Raw genomic sequence first — 15853 nt, forward strand, 5'->3', positions numbered from 1 at the left:
TTGCACCATAAACTTCAGGCTTGGTCACCAATTTCTATGCAAGTTCTTCAGCTTCTACGGGATCTTTTTTTTTGTTGTTTTGTTTTTAAATAAGACAATTTTCGTGTCATTGATACTAGATTACTTGTGATTTACATTTCAACTAAAATCTGCCCCTCAATAATTCTAATACTCTTCAAATATCTGACAGACGAATATACAGAGAATTTCCTTTCCTTCAACCCCAAAATAAAATACTGCTTTGCATCCCTATTGTTGCTATATCAAAGCGGAATGATCATTTCCTGAATTGTTTGGTGTAGATATTTTGCTTAAGCAGCAAGCACTCCAGGCTACAACTGATGAGTGACCTTGAGACAGCTCTTAGAAAGCAGTTGCCATAGTAACACCACCACAAATGTGGTACATCCTCAGCTGACACCACCAATCTGGTGCAACAGATCCATAATAAGTACATCTACCCTGTATTAGTGTCTCAATATTTAAGGAGGAAGTTACTATTTTTTTGTTGAGTTTTTTTAGAATTATTTCAAAAACCTCATGCTGCGATTGACACTGGATACTCTGTATGAATACGAGTGACTAAGGCTATACAAGTCCACACAGTGCAAGAGTTAAAGTACCCTAAAATAATGCACCACTGAAAATTAAAACCACTCAGTGTGCTAATCCAGAGAGCAGTCCTTGGTCCAGGAAATGAGTCTACTGAAGAAAGCCTGCAATAGCACATAACTAAGAAAGTTTGTTGTCTTTTCTCAGATTCTCTAATACAAATAAACTTTATGGAGCCCTGCTGTGTCAAACTTAATGCAAAATGTGAGCACAATGTATTATTTCTTGCATGCCAGAATGGTCTCAGTCTCACCTGTGCAACCTCATAACCTTGAATAAACTTTCAAACCAACTCGCCACTAAGGAATAGTGTTTCCTTAAAGAGTTTTTCTCTACATCGTATGTTACTAGTTCTGGTCAACTCTGAAAGAGGAAGAAAAAGGTGAAATGTCAATAAAAATGAAACATCTAGAATTGAAGAGTGCTAGTTAACAGGAATGTTGAGTAGAACCATTTCTGTTTAAAGACAAAGGATTAATGAACAGGTTTAGACAGTTCATTATAACAACCTAGCACTCATACATTAAAGTTTACTTTAAAACTAAACTGCAGTTTCAAGGCCCATCTTTTTCTTAAACCAACAGAAAAGGCCAATCACATAAGTTTCATAGTTTGCTGATGTTCAAAAGATTCTTTTATAGATAAAACATGTGTATTCTAATGAGAAACAAGAGTTAGGACTGCTCTGCCTCTGACAAAGGCAGCTCACTTCATGGGTTTACCCTTATCATAAAGGAAAACATTTGTTGAACCTTCACACCAGCAGAATCTGTGTGTCAGTTATGAGTCAATTCCCCTTAGAAGTCAAGTCATACACTTTAAAACTGGCTTTTGGACACTCCATCTAAAGAGTCTGGTCCATAGTTAATTCAGTCAGTTGAATACCTGCCCTGAAACCTGGCCAAGAAGCTCCTGCATCCATAACTGTAACCTAAAGGTAGACAGAAAACAGGAAAATAGTTCCCAAACAATATCAAGCAGACATGCAAACATGGCCCTAAGTCCAAAAAAAACCATCAATTATTTTCGCAACTGTGTGTTATAATGCAGTTACCAATCAAAAGGGTTCAGCTGTGTTGCTTTTGGAGGTCTGGAAACCCTGCCACCTTGGCTCAAAAAAGTATTATTTGAGATTGATGATCCTGTCACTTAGTGTTATGTGCCACTCGTCCCACTTTCATCACTTCTGTGAAGATGCAGGTAAGATGTCTATATTCTAAATTGACCTGTGTCCTATCAATCTGTGTACAGGCACTGACAGATTCCTTTAGAACAACTGTTCATATAAACATTGAATATGTTTCTATTTAGCAATAGCTTCCTACAGTAAACATACTTTTAGCAGAGTACAATAATTTGTCTTCAGCTTTGCAGAGTTGTTTACTTTGGCCTAGCTGTACAGGTTAACTTTGGAAACTATCTAGACTTAGACATGAAAGGCACTCTTGGTATAAAATAAGACATAGCTGTACACAAAACTTGTTCTGTACTGTCCTGTCCTCCCCTTTTTTGTCTCCATATTATAGATAGATAGATAGATATTCAGACAAAAAAAGTTTAACCTTGATTTTGTGGAAGTGAAAGCTAGAATTTAAGTGACACTACAGATTATTAAGAACTGATTCTATAAATGCTGCAAGTATGTCAATCTACTCTGCAAGTTTATTTAGAAACATGTATCACCAGCTTTTAAAGATCTCTACTGTTCTTAGTCCTCAACCTAGAGACCATGAAGTCCCTAACCACCTATGAAGGACCACTAATTACAACAGCATAGGAGAACCAAACAATAAAAGTTTTTCATAATAAAAACTAATATACTCTAATCCTACAGTCCTGCTAAAAATCCTTCAGCCTTAGACCCAGTAGCACGGGGTTGCTGATCTTCTGAGTCTCTACAGAAGTTATCCGTTTGATAGATTAATTCTACCCCAAAACAGAATTACTGCAGTGCTTACCCCTTTCAGCAGGTTATTCTCATCAGCAATATGTATATGTGCTATACTAGTAACAAACACATATTAAATGTCTGCAGGTCTCTCAACATCAGTTTTCAGAACAGCATTCAATATAGCTACTTAATCCTTATTGACCGAAGTGAAATTAGTTTTCCAATGCAGATACAACAGGTAAAGAACTACCAGCAATAACACATAATTAGTAACCCCAACTCTTTCTAATTACAGCCCCAGGGTAGACAAAGGGTGCTGAATTTCTCCCTACACCCAGGTACCACTTGAGTCTGTTCCTGAAACAAATGTGTGGTGGAAGAGAGAGTCTTACAGGAACTTCAGTCTACATTTCAATAGGACTGTGGCTGCTCTAGTCCCACCCCACCCATTCCCTTGCACTAGCACCTGTGTTTGTGCAACTAGCCATAAATTGACAGCCAGAAGTTGTCTGGGTGGTTTTGTTTGGTTTGGGGGTTCAGGGTTTTTTGTTGGCAGGAGGGAGGGAATAGACAATTTTGAGTTAAATCTGTTTGCTGACTGCAAGGGCCTCAGTCTCAGAGCAAGGGGAGGACAGGTAACAGAAAGGAAGCACAATAGCTCTGACTTGGGTTGAGAGCTGTGGAAGTGTACCACTCTGCCTTGGAAAGACAGCATGCCATGGCAATGCATTCGAAGGGTTCTGGTTTTATTTTTCAATTAATACTGGAAGGAAGTCAGTTTGTTGTGACGTTGCTTTGTTTTTGCAGGCTTAGCTCCCACTACAGCATTTAAGTAAGAAAATCTCAACTCATTATATACAGGATTCTTTACGCCCTAACCCAAAAGAGCATAAGTCAACGATAAATATCTGTAGTGACAGAAAGACAAGGCACATTCAAAGTACAGAGTCCTCTAGATCTTGGAGAAAGGTCAGGGAGCCTTCTGGTAAACAAGAAGAACTTAAAGCAAAAAGAGCTTCAAGGTAGACAAATGAGGTTGAACCTGTAGATCCCTTCAGTCTGATTTTCACCAATGTATCTGAAGCTACAATAATTTTATAAATAGCTATTAAATAGGTTTTAAAGTTAACTGTTTCACAAAAGAATATTATTAGAACAGAGTATGTTTCCTAATGTCTTTCTTCCTTTAGTATATGAAAGATGCAACAATTAAGATTCCTAGTTCATCAACTTACAGTCCTTACTGGAAATGTTAGTCTGGAACTACTATTGGAAGCAAGAAAAGATGAATTGTCACCTGGCAGTGATCATCTAGTAATAGTAACAGTTAACACAAACTGTAAAACAAGAAATTGAAGGCAAGATTCATATAATCAATAGTTGATATGCAGCATGGGAGTGGGTTATGCAAAGTTTTTTGCTTAACAACTCATTTTCAGGGAGCATTTGCTCACCAAGTAGCTTGAAGTTTCAGTCAGAACGAGACTCCTAACTGAAATTCCAGCACTTTAAGCATGCCTGCATGTTATTAAAGGAAATAGTGGAAAATTTCACAGGCTGACATCCAGAATGTCTGCGGTTCCTTTTCATATTTCTCTCTTCTTGCAAAGCAGTTATTAGACCAGAACTTTAAATCTTTTCTTTTTTTTTTTTTTGTGAAGCCTGGAAATTTCCACTGCTTTAAAAGATTTTTAAAAAGCTTTCTCAAGTGTGCAGCTCAAACAACCTTACACTTCTGACTAGATGGCATCTTCAGTTTAAGCAAAAGTTTCATCAATATAAAGTAGTTCTAAGATGGGGGAGGGGGGAAGTAAAAAAACCAGCTTTGCTCATATACCAAAAGCATTGCTTGACCAGTCTGAAATATTATCGTACTACATATTAATATCTTGATAGAGGTCATCTGAGGTCCAGCTACAGACAGATGGGTAAGAGAAGATGAAGCAGTTCAGGATAACACTACCTTGTAGTTGTACATTTGAAGAGAAAACACAGTGGATGACAACACACACTATTCTGTCCCTATCAAGTGATGGCTCTCCTTGAACTTCCTCAAATCTCCACCCATTTTACATCTCACTAGATCCTACTTGTCATCCCTACTACCTTCTTGTGACCTCTAACACAGCCAATACAAGTCTGGCAAGTTTGCTAGCACGGGTTCTACACCTCACCTCTACAAGTCTTGCTTATGAGCTACAAACTCACATCACCAAAAGATTAGGGGCTTCAACAGAAAACCCACAGCTGCAAGACAAAAGTCTTCAAAAGCTACTCCTCCCAGCACAGATGGATTTTATTTTTTTTTTAAGTTTTCTGTGCACTGATCAGAAGAACTGCCTTCCTCTAAGGGGGGATCAAATGGACATTCTAGGTTAAGAGGTACTAGTTTTGTTTCATTTTAATCAAGAGAACAATTTGCAGATAAAGTACTCTTGCATTTGTTGCCTTCAGAGCTATCTATGGCTAGATAAATACTTTAAATACTCATTAAGAAGGAATTCTATCGATTACTGCCCAAAAATGTTATTTCCCTTTCAGAGTTTTTAATGGGAAACTAAAACTTTCAAATAAAAGAAACATAAGTTATTTACAAAGCAAGAACAATGCGCATACCAGTACGTGGCATCGAACTGGTATGCAGCCAAACAAGATACCTTTAAAGGGTCTTGAATTCAGTTGTTCTTTCAGATTTTCTTGTTTAAAAGGCTGCTAAAAGTATGCTTAAATGAGAAGTACAGCGGAGTATGACTTGGAGAAAATATTTTTAAACTTCCTTCTGAAGTAGTTAAGACATAAGGTTTCTCGCTTATAGCACTTAATAGTTAGAAGTGAGCCAAGCAAATGGTATTTTATAAATACTGATTAAAAGGATTTAAAAATCCATGCACACCTCAAGTATAGCCCTCTAGTAGGCCATATGCTGAGGTCTGTCCATTGAGCCAGAAATCCCCACTCTGAAGATCAAGAAGGCTTCCACAGAAAATAAAACCAAGAGAGTACTGCAACAAAAGATGCTGCTATATCTGCTTTAATTCATTGCAGCAGCAAAGATGGACAGAGCACAAAAGGAAGTGCAACACAACCCATAATTCCCTATTTCTGTCTAACCTCTAGCTCAGCCATTATGGGGGAAAAAGTTATTATAGGGGAAGAGTCTGAAAAGCCTATCCAAGTCACTGGCAAAAAAGAAGTTGCAAATTTTTGGTTTTAAAGTCACCATTGTGAATGAGAGGAAGAAATTACTTTTTGAACCTTTACCGACTTCTTCCATAAGCTTCCAAGAAGCAATACAGTGCTTCCAGATACTGACTGTGTGTGCACGCACACGCGCACGTATGTCGATGCTCTCAACAGTTGCCTAAAAAGTTTTAGAAAAAGTTTATCCAAGTAGACTACATTAGCTGCTATCCACTCACACACATATAGCAGCCATAAGGCATGCAGCACAGAGGTTTCCCTTTTCCTGGGACTCATTAGCCTCCAGAGAATGTGATGAAAACACAACTTGGGTATTTGACAAAACCAGCAACATTAAGACTTAACACACTCCACAGGGTGATCAGTGAGGTGTTAGAATTACAATTTGATTGCACAATGCATAAACAGGGGAATGCTACCTTTACTTTAGGTTTTAGTTCTTCAGACTGGTGTAGAAAGAACACAAAACTACACTCTTCTTTGACTGTTCTGAACAATAAAGTTTCCTCAAAATACTGGAGTAGAGAAAATGCATTTCATTTTTATTTTTTTCTTTAAGTCAATTGCTTACTTCTGCCTTCCACTTAACCCTTCCACTAATAGATAGAGCTACAAAGGCCAGCCAACCCAAGCCACTCCCTGCTCCATTACCTGTTCTATCACTTTGGGATATTTCAGTGAGGCATTCCGTTATTCGATATAAGGTAACCATAGAGAAAATAAAGCATATAGAGCAACATAACCAAATAGTTATATTTTCCTATGTGTGGACCTATAACAACTTCTAACTGCATTTTATCAGAGACTTCCCAGAAGAACAGTCTCCTTAGATTCATGCCAATTAAGAAAGCATTTGAAAGACATTTATGATTTCCAGGATCATTCATATAAGAGTTAACCAGAAGCTGACTGATGTACTGTGAGCAAGTCAGTTCATAAGTGATTTTATAACCAAGCTTTTCATGCTGAATCAGCACTGCAAGTTGGATTTGACTTCACACCATTATCTATATGTATATGACTCAGCTCATCAATATTTAGCCATGGGAACTAACAACAAAACATTAAACCCATGCAGTCTAGAAATGTTCCTTTCTAGACCTACAGCAGTAATTTAAAAGTCTTTAAAAAGAACAATATGAGGTCTAAAAGTGAACTATTGCTTATGCAAGTCAAGAAAGCAGCTCATCTATATACCAGAGATTTTGTTCTCACACGATTTTTAAAGTTATATTTCACTCATTTACACAGTAAATAGTAAAATAGCCCCCTTAGAGCTTACTATTCATTTGCCAATCTAAGCAGCTGCGTAATCTTATTATGCTATAACACTTCATATCTTGTGCTTTAGCTAGAGCTCAGAGATGATTAAGATTTAGAAAAAACAAAAATTCAGAGGCTTTCAGATGAGCAAAATGGAAAAAAAAAAAAAAAAAAAAGAGTACATCACTACCGTAAGCTTCCATTGCTTAGTCATTCTTTGGCATAGTGAAACATCAGAAACACTTCAACTATTTTTCACATTTCTTCCCAAAATTATGCTCTTGTTCTTTTCAGTCTTAAATAAAAAGATGAGTCTCCAAAACAGTCCATAATAGAACTACAACAGTAGTTTTGTAGTGGCTGGTGCTAGTGAACCAGCTTTGCATTGTCCTTGCGGAATGAGTATATGTATTTACCTACTCACTTTGTGCAGTTCAGAAAAGCATGGGATAAGAAACAGTCTGCTTGATTTTACCATGCAGCCCATTGCTAACAGATTTCAATATTGCACCATCTGGTAGACTGGGAACATTATCAACAAGTTATAGCTTTAAAAAAAAAAAAACACGCACACACACACTAATTCTCAAGTTTGTCACAACAGTTATGAAAGTTCAGGTTTCTAGAAAAACAAGAGTTTAAAATGTCTATATTGCTTTTAAAAGAATCAAGAATTGGGATGGGGATGGTGGTTGTTTTTTTAAATCTCCACTAATTCCTCCTCAGAGGCTTGATGTCTCATGACTTAATATTACAAAAGCCTAGAAGGGACAGGATAGTTTGTATTTGAATGCATTACCTGAAACCATTGAGTTAAAGTTATGATACAGACAACATATTTAACATAAAGCTTTCATTGTGAAGAAAAGCCACTAATAATCACTTTTAAAAGTTTCCCATTAAGCATTATGACAGACCCTTTGACTTAAAGCTCTTATCCTTCCTCTTCATTAGGTAAAGACAACAAGCATTTGATACTGTTTAAATTGTTCATAAAAGCATACTATATGATCTGGAATAAAGAGAGATTTTACCTTTAAAGTTCAATATTACCTGTTAATGAATATAGAAAAGGAAGGACATTTAGCACTCCTATGGTCATATAAAGGTGATCTTCTCTTACCTCCAAGAAAACATTAATTTAATACAGCATCACATGGTATCATCACAATTATACCTGACTTGGTTCAGCCACAGGAATAGAGATGCTTCCCTAGATACAGCATGGTGACACTGAAGTCTTGTCTAGCTTGTGATCAACTACAAAGATAAATGGGTGTTCTAAGACACTTGGAAGGAGTGCAATATATGAATTAACAGTTTTGCTACAGCTGCCTTAAGAAAGAAAAGGTACTGCATTACAGTTTTGTTGCACACATGACCCAAACACTGGCATTGAAAAGAAATGCTTAACATTAAGCAAACTGAGTAAGCTTTCAAGAAAGTCTTTGACAATTGTTTTGAACGCACATGCTGATCTGCTTTATTCTACACTGGTACACTGAAAGTGGCAGGCAAACGCCTAATCTACCAGTTGTTTCTTCAAAGACAACTGGAAAATAGTCCAGATTTTGGCTTGCTTTTTCCTAGTCTGGGTGGTTTCCCCAAGAATATTTTTTCTTCCCTTCCCCACATTCACTAACTGCTCTTCTGCGTGTATTCCTAACTATAGTAAAACCCAGACTGAAGTGGACATTAGAAAGGATTTCCATTAGAAACAATTTAAGTTCTTAAATACTTAATTACATTGGTTGAAGGCAACACAGTCCATTCTTAATTCTTTGATATTTGTAGTGTTGTTTAAAAACATGTTTGTATGGCCTAATAATAAAATACTCCACAAAATTGCATTTGTGTGTGCTGAGAGCACACTACTGGAATCACAAAAGACAGGGTATCTCATTCTATTCCACCTCACCTAAAAGTTCATGAGAAAAAGCACACATGTAGCCCTGTAGAGATTCTAGGCAAACAAAGCAAATCCCAAAGAGCAAGTTGCATCCATACATTAAATAGCCTTGCAGCCTCTGAGACCAGGGAGATAAAAAGTACTTCTGCCTTTTCTTCCTGCCCTATCCCACTCAGCCCCTCCCCGGGGGGGGGGGGGGGGGGGGGGGGGGGGGGGGGGGGAAGGGAGAGGAAAAAAAACAAAACTGTTAGGCTACAACTACTCCAGAGAAACACTTTATATTGGTAACATTTTTAGCCATGCAACCTGTTTCGGTGTTGCCTTTGAAAAAGCAGACAACTAATTTTCTTGCTTCCATGCAGCAGAGAACAGAAGGAGGAAGAAAAATCTTCATTAACTTAGAAGTCACATACAGAATGTTCCATACAACTACATATCAAACCTACCTTGAAAACATACCTCTAAAAGGCCTTCTGGGTATACCTGTGATACCAGATTATCTCATTCCATGGCTCTGACACATCCTGACATGCATGGAAGTGTGGAAACAGTAAAGGGTTCAGGCTTTGTGACAAAATTTTATACTCAGCCAAGGCTAATGCAGGTGCTAGTCATTATGGCTAGCAGTATACCAGTTACATTGTTCTGCAGCCTTCCTCTTCCCCCTCCTCCCCCATTTTCAGGTGCACCTGATAAATCAGGGCAAAAGTGCTATGTAGTTTAGCCACATGTGTAACACCTTTGATGAAAAATTGCTTGCCCTGACCTAACAATTACATTTTCTGGAGAACTTTTAGTTTTTTCAGATTTCTAGAACAATCTTGTCCATAAAACGCAGTTATGATGGTTTTAGGCTTCAAGTCGTGTCACTATCCATGTTTGTAGTCTTCAAAAAGATAACTTAACTTAGTGGTAAGAAAGCCTTTAAAATACCATTTCCAACAGGGCAATGATCCATAACCTAACAAAGAATGTTTGACAAACAGTTTAACTACACCTGACCTGAACAGGCTCACATTTAACAGTGAAGGTGACAAAGTGTGGGGGGGATGGGGACATGACCAAAACCAAAGCAAAAAAACCCAACACACACACAGAGCACACAAAGTCAGGGAATACTTAAAGGTAGATAGATACCTGTAGAGCTGACCTTATCACCTCCACTCTTCTAGTATATTGCAAAAGCAGTCACAACCTCAGAAGTGACTTACACCATATCCTAAGCTTATCATCAGCAGTAACAAGCCTGGCTTCCCAGGGTGTAAGCAAAATGAGCAGTAAAACCAATCGTGGCCCCCTTGCCCTCTTCTCCCTCTCATTTAAATAGCATGCTGTCTTAACTGCCTTTTTCTTACCTCTGTACAATGTCAGAAATAGGGCTGGCTCTAGACAACATAAAAGAAAAATGTGTGTCTACATCTAAAAGCATAAAACCTCTCCAACAATAATTCCATACACTGCACACGAAAGACTAAAAATCCCTCATGAGATGGAGTTTGGAGGCAAGGCAATTTTGTTTCACTTCAAAGAAAATCAGCTTATTGATGTCAACTAGAAATAAAGGTCACCAATTAAAAGTATTATTAAAGTAACAGGGTCCATGTGAAGTACACCTCCCATTTACATGGGGTAAAAAAAAGATTTGATACACCTTCTCTTAACTAAATGCAGCATATAAAATCAGAGTGGAAATGTATTCAACAGCAGATTTAAATCAGTAGCAGTTAAATTCTCTCTCAATTACCTCTTCTCTAATATGCTACATTTAGAAACATCAATAGATCTAGCCAGAGAAAAAAGCACACAGGCATGCTGCCCCAGCATTCAGGTTTAGATATTCTTCACCACCCTCTCCTATCCTTGGCATAAAGAATACTATTCCTCCCCTCCCCCCTCACCACCATTTTTTTAGAATAAAAACAAGTCAGAAGAATACTTAAGACATTTCTAAACACTCATAATCAAAAAGCTTCCATGAATATAATGCAGAATATCTTGTATCATCCAGTCATTCAAGATCACCTCTTCGAGGGAGGCTCATTTAAATGCAGGAGTTGAAGCAACCTCCAGTGTCAGACTGTAGTGTCCAATATCATTTTACATGCTACCAATGGCTTGATTTTGCAGACAAATATAACCAAGACACCCTTTCCTTCTCAGGGTTCTTTAATTAAAAAAAAAAAACCAAACCACCCTTTTCTATGCAACTGTGCAATGTAACATAATTTTTAAGGTTTTGACTGTGATTTCTCGTCCATTATTAATGAAAAAAAAGCCCATGATCACAGATAATGTTCTATTGTAAAACAGATTTCCTTCTTCCTACACTGCATTTTGTCTCAACTATACATTAGTCTCAGTGATACTAATGCAAAAAATTATTAAGCAGACAATGCAAACTTCCAAGTTAATAAATCCCAAGCCAGGATGAACAGGGGTTTCAAATGAAGAATTAAAACAAACAAAAAAACCCCCACAAACCCACACAACTCATATGCCAAATAAAAGCAGAATGGAAACATCACGCTATCATCAGGAAAGGTACTTAAAGCAAGACTGAATACTGGGTTCATTCTGTCTGCTATCACTTCCCCTATCCCCCAAACTCTATCTTCATATCACAGCAGCAAATCCATTGGTATTAATAAAAAAAAAAAAAAAAGTAGTAACAGAGTTGAATGAAATTCTGAACAACAGTCAGCTAAACAGCCCATCACAACAACTGTACGCTACCATGCACAGTCTAGTTTAAAAAAAACACAACAACCCAAAAACCACCCAAAAAAAAACCCCAACCCACAATTTTGTCTGTTTCCTCTAAACCTAAGGTCTTACACTGGAGCTTTCACTCAGATACTATTTGTTGCTATGAAGCTATCTTGTATTTATATTTAATGTAGCAGCTCATTACAAGTGAAAAATCTTCCACGAGAAAATATTTATTTTTACGTTAGCAATGACAGAATTTTAAGCTTATTTTAAGTGTCCATTTTAACTGTATTATAGATACTATATGGGTCTCACAGTTCGAGGTTTGCTTGTTTTGTCTTGTTATTCCAGATAGAACCCCACATAATATTTTCTGTTAACTTTTAGATAAAAGATTTAAAGGCAGAATCAGATTTTTTTCTTCTTAACAGGTTAAAGAGGAAGGATATACCACCTGAATAAAAGAGGCTGATTTAAAACTGTATTCACAGGATGAGCTGACAAAGTGGGAAGGTTCTCTTTTAAAAGAAAACCTCACTGTGCTTAAGAGTAGGAGCAGAAACCACAAACAGAACCAACTTTAGAACCAAACAAAGAGGACTCTGGGAATTATGTCAACCTCAGAAAACATCCCCACCCATATTCACCCCATTTATACCCCAGAATCGCTAAACATCTACAGTGGTATGTGACCTCAGGGAAAAAAAAAAAAAAAAAATCTCATCTGCATCCCTCAACAGCACGAAAAATTTCATTGCAGCTACGAGGCAGAAATGGATAAAAGGCATGGAAATCAACCTTTTATTTGCAGTATTTCTCATCCTTTTCCTTATTACCAGAGACAAGAGAAGTCACCTCTGAAACTTACCGAGGCTACAGGATGATCAGAAGGAGAATGCAGATAACAAGGTCTTTGGAACCGCCTCAGTATCAGATAAACCACCCAGATGAATGGCAGATGGGGCCATTCTAGCCCAGGTATTTCACATACACACACCCTCTACTCAGGCTGAGAAACTAAGGGTCAGACGATTCTAAACACAAATCCATAGCGACTCCAAGTCTCTCACTGTTACACGAGGAACCTCCACCCAAACTCACCCTACTTAGATATGCATCACAGCGCGATACGGGAAGCCATCAGCTGAACACACTAGTCCCCCACCACTGCCTCAGGAATGCCCCCTTCTAACTACACTCCGCGCTAAAGTTACAATGGCTTGAAAGAGGTAAAGGCATTTACACACTGCCCCGGGAATCCCCTCATCCCCAGCCCTGGGATTACTCCTCACACACAACCCGTCTACGCTCCCCTTCCTCCTCCCCTCAGGGAGACACATCCATATTGGGGAGGGGGGCGAGAGGGAGAGAAGAGAGCCGCCCCTCAGGGCCAGCCCCAAGCTGCTCCCTTCCCCGGCAAGGGGCAGCCCTCTCTCCCCCATCCCAGTCCCACCCCAGCGCTAGAAGCAGGGGAACAAGAACCAGAACTCTCCTCCCTCCACTCGTTACTCCCTCCCTCCAAACCCCACTCACCTGGGAAAGGAGCCAAAGCCCAGCTACGTCTCCTTCTCCCCGTCTCCCCCACACTCAGCCTCTCGCCGCCATTTTCCTCGCTGCCTAGATTTAAATAGGAACCAGCCTCCGCGAGAGGAGCCACCAGGCGGCGCGAGGCATTGTGGGACCTGTAGTACGGCCCCGCGCGAGCACTCGCGGGACCCGCCCCCCTCTCCGCGCGGGGCATCACGGTACTTGTAGTACCCTGAGCTCCCAGCGGCCCCTGCGGCCGCTCCCACACCGAGCGGGGAGGGGCCCCGCCCCTGTGCCGCCGCGGCGCGCTCGGCCGGGGCTCGGTCCGGCGCCTGCTGCTCGGGAGCGCCGCTGCTTTCGGGGCTGTCCCCGAGGGGCAATCCCAAACGGCCCCAGGGGGCGCTCCCGGTGCCAGGCACCCGCAGGCCCGCCCCGCCCTCGCCGCTCGTAGAGGCCCGTCGGTTAAACGTGCGGCTGGCACTCGCCGCGCCTGGGGTCGAGTATTGGAAGCTGCGAGCGGGCCCCGGAGTCCCATCAACGCCGTGTTTAATGAAGAGCGGTTTATACGCACGAGTGATTAAGATACAACACGGTACCAACCCTGCACAAGCACTCAACCACAACGCTGCGGTGAAAGTTACAGCTGAATCATCTTTGTGGAGCATTCACTACACCAAGCACCATTTTTTCCATTTCAATAAACAAAGTCTGTTGAAATTAATGTTTAATAAAATGCAAAGAGGTTAGGTTAAAAGCTAAAAACGTAGATAGCTTTAGTTACTCTCCAGGTACATGTCAAAGATGGTTTTCAAACTAATAATAGCAGTTCACTTGTCAACTGTAAAAAAGCAAGGATATGAAGGACTGGGGACTTCTAGAACATAACCCTCCTGTGCCACCATTTGCTTCCATAAATACTACTTCCATAAACTTTTTGAGAACAGGTATTTAAAACTTTGCAGACTAAAACCGAGTGTGTGGAGAACCCAGTGTACCTCAGTTTTAGGTACTCGTAAAGCAGCCATATAAAAATGCTCTTTTTATTTTGAAAATTTATTAAGTGTGAAATACCGAATATGCATGGACTTAAGACCTGCCAAGCTTTTCATACAGAGCTCATTAGTGGACCATAGCCACAGTTAGCATTCGAGATGGGCAGACAAAGCCATATCCAGTAATTCCAAATAAAAAAAAAAAAAAATACATTGAACTTGTGTTGAGCACCTATGAGCAAGTTACTGGTACAATATGAGCCTCCAGCTAGCTCTGAAATGAGCATTACAAACCAAAAAAATCCAGAGATAAAAGAAATTAGAATATGCCAAGTTCTAGAACAACAAGCTCCACCTTAGGTTTTACCTTGCAGTTATACTACGCAAGAAGTTATCAATTATAAATGTCTGTACTTACAAGCTCAGATTTAACCAACTGGTAGACAGATTCCCTATCACATTATCACAACAGAAAAGAGTTCACGTTGTTAGGTGACGTTAAGAGGAATGAGGTCCTGATGCATTTCCTGAAAGTGTGAGGTCTGCTGTTTAACAATTCCACTTCCTCCATTTCAGGTAATCTTTTACTGCAGGTTGTTCTCTTCTTCCACTATGAATTATAACAGAGCATTTATCAGGGCAAAATCAAAGGAAGTCTGCAAGGAAGCACAGGTTAATGAGAGGCAGTGGTAACACTGGAGTTTAGTATTGTGGTGTTTTTTATTTGGGCAAACTGCATGTTACTCATATTTCTTCTACCATAAGGTCTTCAAATTATACTTACATTGCATCTATGACACCTTAGACTCAAGACTGATACAGAACTTCAAGTGTCAATAGAGTACAAATATATCTTTTTTTCCCTTTTAGGCTTTGGTTTCTGTTACAGCAATTATAACCAGGTAACTTCAAATTTGCTCTGACTTCATATATTGAAGGATACAGTGATGAAGTGCTTTCATTTTTCATTGATACATGATGTTCTACAAAAATTAATAAGACATCCCCCAAATTTTTGTACTTGTCTTAAAAGCTCTTTATAGTAACTATAGCTGTAGAATGGTAACATTTAACTTTTTTATCTATTTGCTCCACCTGCTGGTGCATACTCCTTTTAAAGCAGTCTTTAGAAGCCTAAATGCCTTACAAATTTGGACAAAGATGTACACAAGAGACATACCTGACTTTAAGCTCAATTTATGTAACAGACTAATTAAATCAAATCTGGTCCCCACCTTTTCTCAAACCAACAGTTCTAGGCTATGACATTTTCCAATACTCTGGCACAGAAGTAACATTCCATCCCTTCTTCCCTTCCCAAATTAGAAACAGACAACACAAAAGAAAACAACTCACTCTGCTCCCCCAAACCTAAAATCCCACCCCCCCAAATATTTGGTTTGGGATTTTTTTTTTTTTATATTTGTAAAGAAACTTTATTTCCGGGTTCCCTACCTAACTAGGTTAAACAGAACCAAGGTTTGTCACATTACCACCATGTTTTCTGGGGCTGAACTAGCACTTTTTCATGACTGCAAAATTTTAACTTGCTTTATTATTATTTTGATTTTCTTCTGTACACTAATAGTTTGCAGCAGATTGATTACAGTCTGCTTGACTGGAGTAGAGGAGAACATCTGGTGTACAAAGGACCCTGAAATTACCATATAGACATCACAGTGACTGAAGAGAAAAGTTGTTCTGGCATGGAATAAGAAGCAAAGAAAACAAACACTAATAGGAAATGGG

The 15853-nt window shown here is 39.2% G+C and overlaps 1 protein-coding gene across 4 annotated transcripts in view; it reads right to left on the reverse strand.

The window, feature by feature from the left end:
- NCOA3 (nuclear receptor coactivator 3) overlaps positions 1-13241 on the reverse strand; it is an 86652-nt gene extending 73411 nt beyond the window's left edge. For all 4 annotated transcript variants that reach the window (XM_074843443.1, XM_074843442.1, XM_074843441.1 and 1 more), the window contains exon 1: positions 13119-13241. The gene's annotated coding sequence lies outside the window, so the exon portion shown is untranslated. The remainder of the gene's footprint in view (positions 1-13118) is intronic.
- Between the last annotated feature and the right edge of the window lie 2612 nt (positions 13242-15853).

This window comes from Strix aluco, chromosome 17, assembly GCF_031877795.1.
Source record: "Strix aluco isolate bStrAlu1 chromosome 17, bStrAlu1.hap1, whole genome shotgun sequence".
Lineage (NCBI taxonomy): Eukaryota > Metazoa > Chordata > Aves > Strigiformes > Strigidae > Strix > Strix aluco.